Source organism: Triticum urartu, chromosome 5 (genome assembly GCF_003073215.2).
Source record: "Triticum urartu cultivar G1812 chromosome 5, Tu2.1, whole genome shotgun sequence".
Taxonomy (NCBI): Eukaryota; Viridiplantae; Streptophyta; class Magnoliopsida; order Poales; family Poaceae; genus Triticum; species Triticum urartu.
Genome location: NC_053026.1, coordinates 83,497,081 through 83,512,819, shown reverse-complemented (window position 1 = coordinate 83,512,819; position 15,739 = coordinate 83,497,081). Strand labels below are relative to the sequence as shown.

The 15,739-nt window shown below is 44.7% G+C and overlaps 1 long non-coding RNA gene across 2 annotated transcripts; it reads left to right on the top strand.

Moving 5' to 3' along the window:
• Positions 1-9,629: 9,629 nt before the first annotated feature.
• LOC125508007 lies at positions 9,630-13,935 on the top strand. 2 transcript variants are annotated; one of them, XR_007283175.1, is made up of 5 exons: positions 9,630-10,002; positions 10,140-10,257; positions 10,319-11,475; positions 11,978-12,035; positions 13,626-13,935. It is a non-coding gene; the product is annotated as an uncharacterized LOC125508007 (long non-coding RNA). The 2 variants fall into 2 exon arrangements; XR_007283174.1 differs by having other exon boundaries at positions 9,631-10,002; positions 10,140-11,475.
• The last annotated feature ends 1,804 nt before the right edge of the window (positions 13,936-15,739 follow it).

Here is a 15,739-nt window from a genome sequence, read left to right as displayed (position 1 = left end):
GATGGGATGGTAGCCATGGACACGGTCGACCCTTTTTGGAGACTACTACACTAGTACTTTGATGTACATTTTGAAAAAACTACTACTTTGATGTGTCATGTCAACTCACAGAAGGATGAGAAGCTTGCTTATTACGCCCTCTACATAGCCCACACTTTGTACGACTAGTTATAGTGGGAGTCACTTAGCGCACTCCAAGAAAATTTTGCTTATGTGGCAAGTAGTTAATGAGAAGTGGTAACATAATATATTACTGTAACATAGCATTTCCCAAGACAAGATGAGTCTATAAGCTAACAAATGAAGCCATCATGAAGTTAATGTACTACTCCCTCCTTTCCGGTTTATAGGTTCCCTCCTTTACGATTTATAGGGATCAATTCGAAAATCTCACCAACCAAGGTAGATGATGAGTGGTGGAATATTTTTTGTAATTTGCCAAAAAACCCAATTAATGCTCTTGTTTTCCTCCAAAATTTATGTTTAGGATTGTATTAATTGCAATGCATGCATGCATAAAGTACATGCATTGGTCAATTTTCTCTTAATACTTGCATGCAATTATTTAATGCATCTTGAAATCTAAACTTGTGATGGGGAACAACCAAATTGATCCTTATAAAATGAAAAACTAAGATTTTGAGATAAGCCCTATAAACCGGAAAGGAGGGAGTAGTAACATACAGTAATGTCATATGCATGATACTACTAGTGAGTTTGGGAGCGCATGATATTTCCCCGTCCGGACCGATCCCAAGTTGGCTTCTCACCTTCTTGGCCCAACAAAACCCCTCCCCCTCTCCCGCGTGCTTCCCGCCCGACGCCAGCTGAGCCCGCCCCTCCACATTGATGGCAAGTCAGGGCGACACGACCTCTGACTGCTTCCGCCGTTGAAGGGGTGCGCCGACCGAGGGCACCGCCGCTGCACGCCCATCATTTCAGACTACACAATGGAGAGTAACTTTAGAGCAAGTACTACAATTAGATGACATAAGCAGGCTATAAGGATTTAAATATAGTATTTGTGCTTAGTTGAAGGAGAGAGAAGAGGAGAGAGAAGAGAAGCGGGTTGTAAACTTGTAGCCGATTGTAGCAGGAGCTCCAACATACTTTGGGAGACAAAAGGTGGGGCCATTATTAGTGATATAGTATTATACTAAAGGGACTAACTATTGTACTAGCAAGCTATTACGTTGGTTCTAGATGATGTGTCAACTTCATATAGCCGGATGTTGGCTATACTATTAACCATGCTCTAAGTGTGGTGTGAGTGGGACTAAAGTTTAGTCCCATACTGCTAGGCGAGTGTGAGTTGCACCACTTTATAATGTGATCTATTCTAGCATTTGCATGAGCATGATAATAGGAAACCTACACGCACGCTCTTCGGGAATGAGCCTGTCCAAGGACAAAAGCTATCCACGTGGTCAATATTTTTGTTGGTCAGAAAATTTATTAAGTCATTAATTAATAATTAACGGACGCCTTAATTACTAAGCCGTTTCTGATTCTTTTGGATAGTGGGGCTATTATTGACTTGGACGTGGGGTTTGGGCCAAAGGCCTACTATTATACTTGGTCTTACTCGCATGACCGACCTGACAGGCTCTACCCTAGCCATCACTGTATCATATGGTTTCGCACTGTTGCAGATCCTAGCACCGCCACTCAATTCTTCTCTAGCCCTCCTTCCGGCGTGCACCGCGAGAAGGGACATCAGTCCTCCGAACCCCGCCTTTCGTGATCCTGTACGGGAGAGGGGCGATTGGGTTTTTGGGGAGCACACTCCTATGACTGCTGCCAGCGACGACTTCCTCAACGACAGCCTTCTTCCCCCACCTTGGTAACCTCTTCATCAACGACATGAGTGACAACATCAACCACAGCGATTCTGCTCCAGCTGTACAGTATGTGATTCTGTCCTCCTGGTTTAGTCCGCATCATTACTTTGATCTTTGCAATTGTCGTCATGATCTATTTACTATTGATTCGGATTAAATCTCATAGTAAATTGCTCATAAATTCAACAATCCAATCCAAAAACCTGATTATAGGCAATTTACTCCGAGTGGTTTTAGTGCGCTTTTGAATCCGCCTACTTTTAAGGGGGTGCAATATAAAAGGTGGCGCACAAGAGCAGTATATTGGTTTCAGATCATGTACTGCTAAGACGCCACTAAGGGTAAGCCTGAGTGAGATCTTAATCCTACACAGCAGGAAGATTTTGAGAACATGGATACCCTCTTCAAAGCTACCCTACTGAGTGTTCTTGACGATTCCATTGTGGATTCATATATGCCATTTGACAGCGGCAAAGACATGTGGGCTGCACTCGAGGCCACGTTTGGGGCCTGGGCGCTGGCACCGAGTTGTACGTCATGGAGCAATTCTGTGACTACAGGATGACTGATGAGCACTCTGTTGTTCAGCAGACTCATGAGATACAATCACTCGCTAAGGAACTTGAGTACTTTAAGTGTGTGTTGACGGACAAATTTGTTGCTGGGACCATCATTGCCAAGCTTCCACCTTCGTGGAATGATTTTGCTACTTCTCTAAAAAATAAGAGACATGAGTTTTCTGTTCCGGATCTCATTAGCACTCTTGATTTTTAAGAGAAGGCGAGAGCAAAAGACACATGTGCTCGGGTCGCTGAGGGAGCTTCTAGTGCCCACATGGTACACGAGAAGAACTTCCTGCCCAACCAGCCCCAAAACAACAAGAACGAATCTCAGGGGAAAGGCAAGTTTGATGCAAAGAACAAGCCATCACATTTTACCAACTTCAAGAAGAATTCTCATAACGGGAAGGGATACAAACCTCAATTTTGGTAGCACCGCACAAAATTTATATGGTTGCATCTACCTGCTGTCAGATAACCTCATGGTGCTCCAGGTATTCCTACATTCGTAACTAGGTACAATGACCAGCGCAAGATGAAATAAGCTTATTCGTACATTGACTTGTGATAACCCACAAGTATAGGGAATCGCAATAGTTTTCGTGGGTAGAGTATTCAACCCAAATTTATTGATTCATCACAAGGGGAGCCAGAGAATATTTTCAAGTACTAACAGTTGAGTTGTCAATTCAACGAGAGACTTAATATCTACAACAAAGTATTTAGCAGCAAAGGGCTACCTCTTGAGCATGCGTTGGTTTTCCCTTGAATAGGAAAGGGTGATGCAGCAAAGCAGCGTAAGTATTTCCCTAAGCTTTTGAGAACCAAGGTATCAATCCAGTAGGAGGTAAGACGCAAGTCGCCTAGTACCTGCACAAACAAACAAGAACCTCGCAACCAACGCGATAAAGGGGTTGTCAATCCCTTCACGGTCACTTATGAGAGTGGGATCTGATAGAGATGATAGGATAAATATTTTTAGTATTTTAATGCTATAGATTGGAAAATAAAGATTGAAAAATAAACAACGATAGAAATAGCAAGTAGATATGAAAATAATTTGATGGAAGATAGACCCGGGGGCCATATGTTTCAATAGTGGCTTCTCTCAAGTTAGCAAATTCTACGGTGGGTGAACAAATTACTGTCAAGCAATTGATAGAAAAGCGCATAGTTATGAGAATATCTAGCCATGATCATGTATATAGGCATCACGACCCCGACAAGTAGACTGAAACGATTCTGCATCTACTACTATTACTCCACACATCAATCGCTATTGTGATGCCCTGATAATCAAGCTACAGTGAGCCTTTGCTAATGATGCCATGTCACCTCGGTTACAGTTGATAAACTCACGTTGGTTCGAATCCCAGTTCAAATTTCAAATTTAAAATAAAGTAAAAAAAATAAAGTTTTCAAATGTCAAAACCAAAATGTTCGTTGGGTTGCAAATATTCACTGGCTAATTATCATGTGCCAACCAACATCATTTGGCTCTCCCTTTAATACCTAGGGCAATATAAAGTGGCCAAGCAGCATATTAATTGACCTATTCAATTTCTAAAAATGCTTGAACAATTCCGTTGGCTCTAAAACTTTTTATGCAACACCACAATGTTGTTCTTGAATTGTGTGCGAGATTTCATGTTTGACTAAATTCATTTTTGTGACTCAAATTAATATGAAACAGCAGCTAACTTAAATACATAAAGGGAAAATAGAAAATGCCTTGCCTCATTACTGTGCGTCTAGGCCCTAATGGTCACAGAGCACTTTTGGCCCAACCCATACCCCACTTGCCCCCCATCTCCAGCTACAGAAGCAGGGGTGGGCGTGGCGCTCATCCACCGTCGCCATTGCCGGCAACGCACACGCGCCAGCCATCCATCGTCTTCCTCGTACCATGAGAATGCCCCCCAAACCCTAGCATCTCCACTCGGCCCTCTCCACTCTCGCTCGCTTTCCCTCTTGATTTGGCGCCCGTACCGCCGCGGCCGCTGTGACCGTTGCGGTCTCGCGGACACCGGCCACCGCTCGCCGCACCATTATGTCCAGAAGCCCCGTCGGCTTCGTCTACATCTCCGGCACCACTGGATCGAGGACGAGGGGCGCCAGCGATGCCGTCCGCGTTGATCCCCTTCGACCGATGCCGCCCCTTCCTCGACATCCACTCCTTGACTCCGACTACCCCGGCTCCCCTGAGCCCCCTACACGCCTCGCGGTGAGCCTCCACTCCCGCCCCCTCTGCTAGATAGCTTGCACGCGCCCCCTAGCACCATTTCCGCCATTGCCGTGAGATCATCACCGCCGCTCGCATCGCCACCGTAGCCACAATCCCCGTAGCTCGCGTCCGAACCCCGCAGCGAACTCCTCATGCTCCCAGGAGTCGAATGCACGCACACGCGCGCCTCCCCAAGCCCCATGGCCACAGATCCATTGACGCCCGAACACCGGCGCCGCCGTCGTGGATGTCGTGCTCGACTCCGGCTGCCCCCGCTCGTTCCGGCGGGCTGCCCGGTCCCGCTCACCACTGCTACTGCTGCCCGCCTCCGCCGAGGCCCGCGCTGCTTCGCCCGGCTAGCTGCTGCTGCGTTCCATCGCAGCCATCGCGCCGCTGCTCGCCGATGGCCGCTTCGCCTGCCCTGCTCACCCCCGCTTGCCGCTCCTCCTGCCGCAGGCCTCACCACGCCCCTGCTTTGCCTTGCGGCAACCCGCGCCCGCTGCCGCACGGCGCTCGTCGCTCTCACCCCGCGCCGCCGGCCTCTGCCGCGCGCGAGCGCTTGCGGCCTTCCCTGCTCGCCCCGCGCGCGTCTAGCCGCTTGCCGCGCCCGCCTCCCCTTCCTGCTGCTATGCTGATGCAGCTGCTGCCATCGTCAAGCCCTGCAGCCGCTGGCGACGCCGCATTCGGGACTCGTCCCGCCTCGCCTCCGGCCGCTGCCCTTGCGTGCCCCGCGCCGGCTGCGCGCCCGCACCATGCCGCTGCCCACCGTTGCTCTGCCTGTACTACTGCTAGTACTGTAGCTAGTGCTAGCTAGCTTTTCTAAATCTACGTTGACTAACCCTCTAGACAGCCCTTAAACAACAGTAAAACAACTACTAACAGGCCAAAAAATATGAGTTGAAAGTATACATGACAAACTCCATTTTATCCCACTGGACCAAATCCTTTTGATGAATAGATTAAATCCTAAAAAATCACAAAATGACATCTTATGTTAATAACTCCTAGCCTACTAACTTGTGTGTGCTATGTGTGTGCATCGTGCACGTGGCCGGAGTGGACAAAATCAGGTGACATGCACGTTTGCATGTCACCGTCTGCCTTGCGGCCGGAATTTAAATTTAAACATTGTGAAAAAATCTGAAAAAAAATTATGCATCTTCACAGCACATGTTAAGATAACCCCTAAAAAATTCAGATCAAAATTCAAAACATACATCGAGAAACGAAAAAGAGAAATCTGTCATGAATAGTTCGCGAATGGTTCTCTGTAGACTATTCACATCTGAGTTTCTCTTTTTCGTTTCTCAATGTATGTTTTAAATTTTGATCTGGATTTTTCAGGGGTTATCTTAATATGTGCTGTGAAGGTGCATGATTTTTTTTCAAATTTTTTCACAATGTTTAAATTTGAATTTTGACCGCAAGGCACACGGTGACATGCAAACGTGCATGTCACCTGATCTCTGTCCGGCCGGAGTAGTGGCGGCCCTTGCTTAGATTAGTACTACTAGGTGTTAATTAATGGCTAGAGTAGTCTATGTACAGATGACATGTGGCCCCTTTTATTTAAAAGCCTAATTAATAGTTTGTGCCAATGACAAGTAGGACCCAATGCACTGTTCATTGGTTGACTAGTAAAGGTGTTGTCTGAGTCAACCCAGCTCCTTGACCCCACCTGTCATTGAGTGTGACTAGCCCCTGCTGAGTTTGAAAAAAACATTTCACTGTTTATAATTCAAATTAAATAAATTAAAAAATCCTTTAAACTTTAGAAAGTTATATAAAATAATCCGTAGCTCGGATGAAAAAGTTTTATACATGAAAGTTGCTCAGAATTTCGAGACGAATCCGAATACGCGGTTCGTTCGTCTGCCACACATCCCTAGCGTAGCGAAGATGCAACATTCCCCCCTCCCCATTTCGCCTATCCGAAAATGCCTAACACCGAGAATGCTTTCCCAGATGTTATCCCCCTTCGCCAGTATCGTGTAGTACTTCGCTAGAACACACCTAGCACCGCTTATTGTATTGTCACACATCCGTGTGCTATGTATTTATTGTTTCTTCTCCCTCTTCATTTTGGTAGACCCAGAGACCATTGCTGATGCCCCTGTGATCGACTACTTCTACGACGACACTTCTTCCTTTTCAGCCGAACAACCAGGCAAGAAAACCCCCCTTTGAGCATTCCGATATCGCCCATTTCATTCCCTCTCATGCTTGCATTAGAACTGCTACTGCTTTCTGTATGATCCTACTCTGATTCATAGCCTGTTTTTGTTACCTGCTTTCATACCTTACCTGCTTATTCTAAACTGGTTAGTATAGGTTGGTTAGAGATCCATCAGTGACCCCCACCTTATCCTAGTTGCCCCGCTTTATGTTTAATGACTCGATTAACATGATCGACGTCCAGGCCCCGACACCACACATCACCCCCCTAATGGTACGACTCTGCAGAGTTACTATCGATTGCCGAGGGTGACACCTAATACATCACTCCTGATGAAATCTTTGTAGTGTAGCTATTCGGTTGTGGTCATCGAGGGTGACTTCCTCCTTAACCACTTCCGATACGACTCTGTCGTGCAACCCCTCAAGTGTGAACCTCGAGGGTGGTTCCTCTTATGTTCACCTTGATGATTACATCGAGTGGAATCCACCGAGGGTGGTTCCTCAGGGTTGCCCTTGGTGTTAGACACACAGTTACTATGGTTACTATGACTTTACAACTATTACTTGGAAAGGTCGGTCGACCCTGAGGGGTACCCGCGAGTAATGTGGAGACGGGTTGACCTGGAGGGTACCCGAGAGATGAACACGAGGCGTGGCCAGGCATTCTTAGTCCTTGTCGCAATTACTCAAGACGGGGCGACGGGGTCACATCTTTCGTGAGTCTCTGCTCGTGACCGCACTACCAACACATTAACGGTTTGGATATTTGATCAGAGGGGCCTCTAGCCTGATAGCACTAACCATCACGTGGGCATAGTATGGGCGTTCTGCGTCGTATACATCGGGCGAAGCTTAATAGACGCCAGCAACTGAGCGGCGCGTGCCGGGTTGGACTGCGTAAGCTCCTGCCTTATTTAAGGAAGTAGCTAGGCCTGCTCACCGGCCGCGTACGCAACGTGCCGGAGTTCCCGGGGAGATGGCCCATGACCCCTGGGGGCATAGGCTTAGTCCGGCGTGCTGAGCTCTCTATTAAGCCTAGGTCGGGTTGCGGCGTATTGTTTGGCCGAGGTCGGGCATGACCCAGGAAAGTGTGTCCGGCCGAAGTTAATCGAGCGTGGTAGGTAAGTTGGTGCACCCCTGTAGGGAAGAAAACATCTATTGAAAGCCTATCCTACGGTAACAGACACTTGGAGTTGTATCCCGATCGATACAACTAGAACTGGATACTTGCGGTGATAATTGGATAGTATGGCTCTGGGATTGCTTTCTCGTAGGGAGTCAAGAAAGGATCTTTTGCCGAGGTTGATAACACTACTACTACTTTACATTATGTTTATCTGTACTCTTCTAAATGTTGCAAGATGCTTGAAGATGTTAGTCTTCGATAGGCTAGGCTTCCCCCTTCTCTTCTGGCATTCTACAGTTTAGTCCACATATACAACCCATTTCCTTTGATACAGATGCATACTTAATTAGTTTAGATCTGATGTAAGTTTGCGAGTACTTTGGATGAGTACTCACGGTTGCTCTGCTACCTCTTTTACCCCTATACCCGACCAGATGATGGATCCCAAGAGCCAGACGACGCCACTGATGATTACTACTACCCTGAGGGTGCCTACTAATACGTGACGGCCGCTAACGACCTGGAGTAGTTAGGAGGCTCCCAGGCAGGAGGCCTTGCATTTTCGATCGTAGATGCTTTTGTGCTAGCCTTCTTAAGGCAGACGTGTTTAACTTATGTCTGTACTCAGATATTGTTGCTTCCGCTGACTCTTGTGTATTCGAGTTTATGTATTCGAGCCCTCGAGGCCCCTGACTTGTAATATAAAGCTTGTATTATTTTTAATTTGTGTCAAGAGTTGTGTTGTGATATCTTCCTGCGAGTCCCTGATCTTGATCATACACATTTGCATGTATGATTAGTGTACGATTGAATTGGGGCATCACAGCTATCCAGCATACATCTAGAGTATTAAGTTCATGAGAACAGAGTAATGCATTAGGTAAGATGACATGATGTAGAGGGATAAACTCAAGCAATATGATAAAAATCCCATCTTTTTATCCTCGATGGCAACAATACAATATGTGCCTTGCTGCCCCTGCTGTCACTGGGAAAGGACACCGCAAGATTGAACCCAAAGCTAAGAAGTTCTCCCATTGCAAGAAAGATCAATCTAGTAGGCCAAACCAAACTGATAATTCAAAGAGACTTGCAAAGATATTAAATCATGCATAAAAGAATTCAAAGAAGAATCAAATATTGTTCATAGATAATCTTGATCATAAACCCACAATTCATCGGATCTCGACAAACACATAAGCAAACAAGAGGCAAGCAAAAAGAGACGAACGAAAAAGAGGATAGTGGAAAAGAGGGCGAATAAAACGGTAAGGGTGAAGTGGGGGAGAGGAAAACGAGAGGCAAATAGCAAATAATGTAATGCGAGGGATAAGAGTTTGTGATGGGTACTTGGTATGTCTTGACTTGACTTGGTGCAACCTCCACTACACCACAACACTTAATTAGGGGCAGTTAACTGCCGGGAGAAATACGTAAACAAGGGCATGTGAACTGCCGGAACATTTGTTACTGCCGGCACAAGTATCTCAGGGCATAGGAACTGCCGTTAGAACTTGAGCAATGCGGGCACCTTATCTGCCGGTAAATTTAAGGGCACATTATCTGCCGGGACAACTAAATCGTGGCTTCTAATCTGCCGAGGACCATCCTGGACGTGAGGCCGAATAGCATCGGCCATAAAGCGCGCGCTAGGGAGGGGAGAGCGCGCGAGAGACAAAAATTTTGGTCCAAAATAATTATAGACGCGCGGGCCCTCCACCCAAAGTCAGCGACAACCTCCCCTCCAAAAAGAAAAAAAACCTAGGTCACAGCCGCCCCCAAATCTACATCCCGATCCACCCGTGCCCTCCACCATCCCGCCGCCGCCGCCGCCGCCCCCAACCATCCCACCGCCGCTGTCGCACCCGCCATCCCGTCACCGCGGATAGCCCTCCACCCCGACCACTGCCGCCGTCGCCCCTAACTACCCAACAACAGCGCTGGCAGCACCCCACTAACCCGGACCACCACTGTCGCCGAGCCACTCAACCGGCGACTACCCTCCTCGAATGCCTTCCCTCGCCACCACTCTACTTCGCGAGATTCCTCCCCCGAGCAGGCTTCCTCCCTAAGGTGCGTGTCCTTGGAGCAGAATCTCACAATTTCTAGGAGGGCGCGAGGAATACCTTGTTCCCCTCATTTTCTTTCTTCTGCTTTTTCCCTAGAAGATGTTCCTGATGCTACTACTTCTCCTAATGATCCTCGTGTAGACGACGGAGCCAGTAGTTCTTCGGATGAGATGGGTGAGTGCAATGGTGTTGGTGTGTTCTTCGGATGAGATTGTGTCTGCAATGTTGTTGGTGTGTTCTTCGGATGAGAGAAGAACAGGTAGGTAATTCGAATCCGTGGTCTGTTGATTACTCTTATGTAATATTTGTATTTTCTCTAGGTGCTGATTTAATCCTTCTGAACCCCAATGAGGCTGATAGCCTAAATAAATCTTTGCTCCAGGTAACTTCTACAAGTTTTGTATTTAGTCTTCTATTGCATCAGGGGCAAACAAGCGCTCTCTTGTCTGAGTTTTACTTTCCTATATTGTAGAGTGCATGATTGTAGGACTACACAGTTTACAGAATTTCTCTCAAAACAAATAAATAGAAGGATTACATGGATGCATATTAGGTGAATTGTACTATAGGCTGTGCACTTGCCTTTTTCCTTCACATCAAAAGTTCAAAACTGATTTCTTGTAGGCTGTGCACTTGCCTTATTGTTGGAAACAGAAATGGAGCTCTGTCCTGCTATTTTCTCTGTACTCTACCCTCATGGTTCGTAGGGTAACAAGCACAATATTTAAATGAAATGTTGTTTACTGTCGGTGGCTTATTTGTATGCCTAACAAATGTGGATGGGCTTCTAGCCTAGTGGTCAGCGAACGGCTGTGTAAGCTGGCCGACGCAGGTTGGAGCCTCGGCTCGTACTCTGCTGTCTCACATTCTCCTCTTAATTAAAAAATCAGTAGGGCTTCTTCCCCTACTGGTCTAGTTTTTTTATGCCTAACAAATTGGGTGCAATGCTCATTTGGTAAAAATTTCTTACACTGTTGGTGGCTTGTTCATGTGCTAGTCTGGCATTGGTGAACTGTACTGTAGGTTGTGCACTTGCCTATAGGTTGTGCACTTGGCTAGCTGGTTAGCCATGTAATTCTGCACCCTCTTTTGTTTGTAGGGTGTATTTGAGATCCCATTTATCTGCTCATGTCTTATTTTCAGTTCCAAAATTTAGCAGTGCAAGTTACTGATTGATGTATGGTTTCAATGCTTGGTCGTGGTTACACATGTAGTAATGTATATTTGTTGGTAAGAACAATGTGTGATAGTATGTTTTGTCATGACTCATGAGTGTGTCGAAAAATCTAGACTTTGCCATGACTTGATATTGCAGAGATGTATGTCGGAAGTACAAATTGGTCCAATGCTTACTATCACTCTCACGTATCTTTTAGTTGTTTCTACAGAAAGCTTTACGAAGTGAATTCATTACTACTTGAAGTCTTGTGTATGGAAGGGAAATTGGACATTCTGCTCACTGTGTACTAATCAAAATGTATGTATAGATACTCTACTCATTCTAGTTCATGCCGCTATTAATTATAAGCGCTTCTTTTGTGAGCTTCTATCTTATGCAAATAATGTGATAATTTAGCAGCCTACTTTCATGGCTTTGGATGTCACTTGAAAAACTATCAGTGGAAGTGTTTTCTTGTTCTTTGCTTAACTAGATGTCAAAGTATAAGGAACAAGCTAATGTACAAGATGTCTTTTTGTTGTTGTCGCGAAAAGCTCGTTTACAAGATGTTAAAGAATAATTAAGTCACAAGCTCATTTTCTTTGCTTAATAATAATAGCAGCTTTGCAAAAACACAGTTATTTATAATCTGTTATTTTCGCTTGTCCAGTTTCCCATATGATGTTTATGGATTACTTATGGCAAGGAAGCAGAGTTTGGAGCCACATGCTGATTCGTTGTTATTATTTAAAAGATGAACCAGAGCAAGTACACTAATATTGCGTTGATTGCTTAAACAACTTTGCTTCTATGTATGCAGTAGGAAGTAGACAAGTCCGCGGCAAAAGCAGGAATTCGACCACAAGCATGCTGAGTAGGTAATATTCATGTTTCTCTTGGCTATTAAGCTGAGGTCTAAGTGGGTCATTCTTTTTATTGATTGAGGTCTATTTTTTTTGCTTCTACTGCTCTACATTCTCCAGGATGATGCTTTTTACTATTTGCAATCACGTTTCACACTCTCACCCAACGTTTACGAGTTGACGAGTCAGATGAGTCGTTCGAAGGTTGAGACTCATAGACTAATCGTGACTAGTCTAGACTACTGCTGGACTAGTCGACATGGTACTGTAGTTCACAACTTGCAGCAATCAATTACTAAAACCTAGTATTAATATGTAATATATACTATATAAAGTGCATTGGAGCATCAATTTGTTCTGCAGATTAGGCCAGTAAGCATATTTCCATGTTGGATCCTTGCTCCTAGTTGGCTTCTTGCAGGATCCTTCGATGGATCATATTGCTCATTGGCCTAAGCTGCAGCTGCTGAATACAATACTTGAGATATTTCCAGCATAGACATTGCACTTCAGACCTAAGGATCTTGAAACTGAAGCAAACAAAATGAAATAAGGAAGAGGGCAGGGGGTAAAAATCAAATCAAAGAAGGGAAGAAGAGAAGGGAGAAATTACTTTGCTAGTATGCTTGCTTGCTTACTGCAACTTGAGGGACAAGCAGATCCAGTAGCCAGAAGGCAGCAGACGGAGACCGTAGGGCAGATCTAGGGAGAGCAGAAGGAATGGAGGGAAAGGGCCAGAGCAGAGGAGTGCAGATCCATGAAGAGCATAAGCAATGGAGGGAAAGGGGCAGGGTGGCTGGCTCACTTATCCCCTCCCAATCCCTAAAAAAAATTGAGTCGAACGACTCAAGGTGCTCGACTAGTCCTTCGACTCCTCGACTCGGCGAACTAGTCTACACGAGATTTCTAGTCGACACCCAGAATGCAACTCATAGACTAGTCTAGCGACTAGTCTCGACTAGTCCCTCGACTCGTAATCAATGCTCTCACCACAATAGCAAATCAATTAGAAAAGAATGCTGCTGGTTGTGGTTGTATGTTTGTTTGTATGTAGAGTGGTAGACGACATAATCATATTCTGTATTTTTGTTTGTATGTTTCCAAGGATTTTCTTGTCCTGAACTTTATACAGTACTCAAGTTTACAAAAAGAAGATTTTATACAGTAATTGCGGCAGCAACTCCTCTTGGAATTGGAACTGTGAAAGGATGTGTCATATTTGCTTCCTTTGCACTTTTAGGTCCATGCTTGTTTTCCTAGTTTGCCTCATGCTGCTTGGTTTTACATGTACATGTCATAGAACAAAAGCCTCACATTTAGCATAAGTTTGCAAATTAAAAAAAAGAGGCACATACATGTCTCAGTGTGAGCAGCTGAAACCTTGCAAAAATTTCATATGCAAGCCTCGAAAATTCCATATGGAAGCCAGAGAGGGTTGCAGAAATGGCCCATACTCACTTTAATATTGCCTGGTCTTTTTTTTGGTCCCAGATTCTATGTGGCGTGCAGTTCATAGATTCTTCTTGTGTTTGTCTTGTTTCTTAACCGCTTTCTTACCTACTGACATAGCTATAATCCCCATTTTGAGTTTCTGATATGTTGCAGGTTTCGCAAAGGTACACAAGTTGATGGAGGTTTGGAAGATCTTCAAGCTGTTGAAGATTTGGAAGACCTACAATGAAGTTGGTGGAGTGATAATGCCATATGTCTTATTTGTTGAATCTGGAGATTGCTCTGCTCATTTCGGTTGTGGCACATCTAGAAATTTATGTACTCATTTTGTGGTACTACTTCATTTTTGTAGTCTGGCACATCTAGAAACATATATGTACTTCTCCTTTTGTGGAAAAACCTTGTGTTTATTGAATATATTTTAAGGTTCTGATGAGGCCTATATGTTACTTTGATTGATGAAGTCTATGTATAAATTGTGTGATATGTCATGATTGCCTGAACATAATGAATGGATAGGGATGCCCATAATAGTTTGGTAGTGAAATCAACATGCTGGCATAATAACTGCCGGGCAAACATGCTTGTGCCGGCAGTTGAATTGCCGGTAACTATAGTTTCTTGTTCCTTCACCAATCTGCCGGGAGAAAATGGACTGCCGGCAAGTAGATGGGCAAGGGCAAAGAAACTGCCGGGAAAAGTCTATCCGCCGGGAGATGTAATCCCCGACAGCCGTTCTCGTGGCAGTTCTATCTGTCGGGAGAAACATTGTCCCGGCAGTTTGTCTGCCCTTTAAAGTGCCTTCTCCCCGCAGTTTTTTTGTCCTTACATCAGCTCCCTGGAAATGGTGCCAGAAATCTTTCTTGCTACCTCTTGAGCATGCGTTGGTTTTCCCTTGAAGAGGAAAGGGTGATGCAGCAAAGTAGCGTAAGTATTTCCCTCAGTTTTTGAGAACCAAGGTATCAATCCAGTAGGAGGTAACACACAAGTCTCCTAGTACTTGCATAAACAAACAAGAACCTAGCAACCAACGTGATAAAGGGGTTGTCAGTCCCTTCACGGTCACTTACGAGAGTGAGATCTAATGGAGATGATATGATAAATATTTTTGGTATTTTTATGGTATAGATTGGAAAATAAAGATTGCAAAATAAACAACGATAGAAATGGCAAGTAGATATGAAAATAATATGATGGAAGATAGACCCGGGGGCCATAGGTTTCACTAGTGGCTTCTCTCAAGATAGCAAATTCTATGGTGGGTGAACACGTTACTATCGAGCAATTGATAGAAAAGCGCATAACTATGAGAATATCTAGGCATGATCATGTATATAGGCATCACGTCCACGACAAGTAGACCGAAATGATTCTGCATTTACTACTATTACTCCACACATCGACCACTATCCAGCATGCATCTAGAGTATTAAGTTCATAAGAACAAAGTAACGCATTAGGCAAGATGACATGATGTAGAGGGATAAACTCAAGCAATATGATATAAACCCCATCTTTTTATCCTCGATGGCAACAATACAATACGTGCCTTGCTACCCCTGCTATCACTGGGAAAGGACACCGCAAGATTGAACCCAAAGCTAAGCACTTCTCCCAATTGCAATAAACATCAATCTAGTAGGCCAAACCAAACTGGTAATTCGAAGAGACTTGCAAAGATATTAAATCATGCATAAAAGAATTCAGAGAAGAATCAAATATTGTTCATAGATAATCTTGATCATATACCCACAATTCATCGGATCTTGACAAACACACCGCAAAAAGAATTACATCGCATAGATCTTCAAGAGAATCGAGGAGAACTTTGTATTGAGACCCAAAGAGAGAGAAGAAGCCATCTAGCTAATAACTATGGACATGAAGGTCTATGGTAAACTACTCACACATCATCGGAGAGGCTATGGTGTTGATGTAGAAGCCCTCCGTGATCGATTCCCCCTCCGGCAGAGCATCGGAAAAGGCCCCAAGATGGGATCTCACTGCTACCTCTTTTAGCACTGCGTTGGTTTTCCCCGAAGAGGAAGGGATGATGCAGAAAAGTAGCGTAAGTATTTCCCTCAGTTTTTGAGAACCAAGGTATCAATCCAGTAGGAGGCTACGCGCGAGTCCCTCGCACCTGCACAAAACAAATAAATCCTCGCAACTAACACAAATAGGGGTTGTCAATCCCTATAGGGCCACTTACGAGAGTGAGATCTGATAGATATGATAAGATAATATTTTTGGTATTTTTTATGATAAAG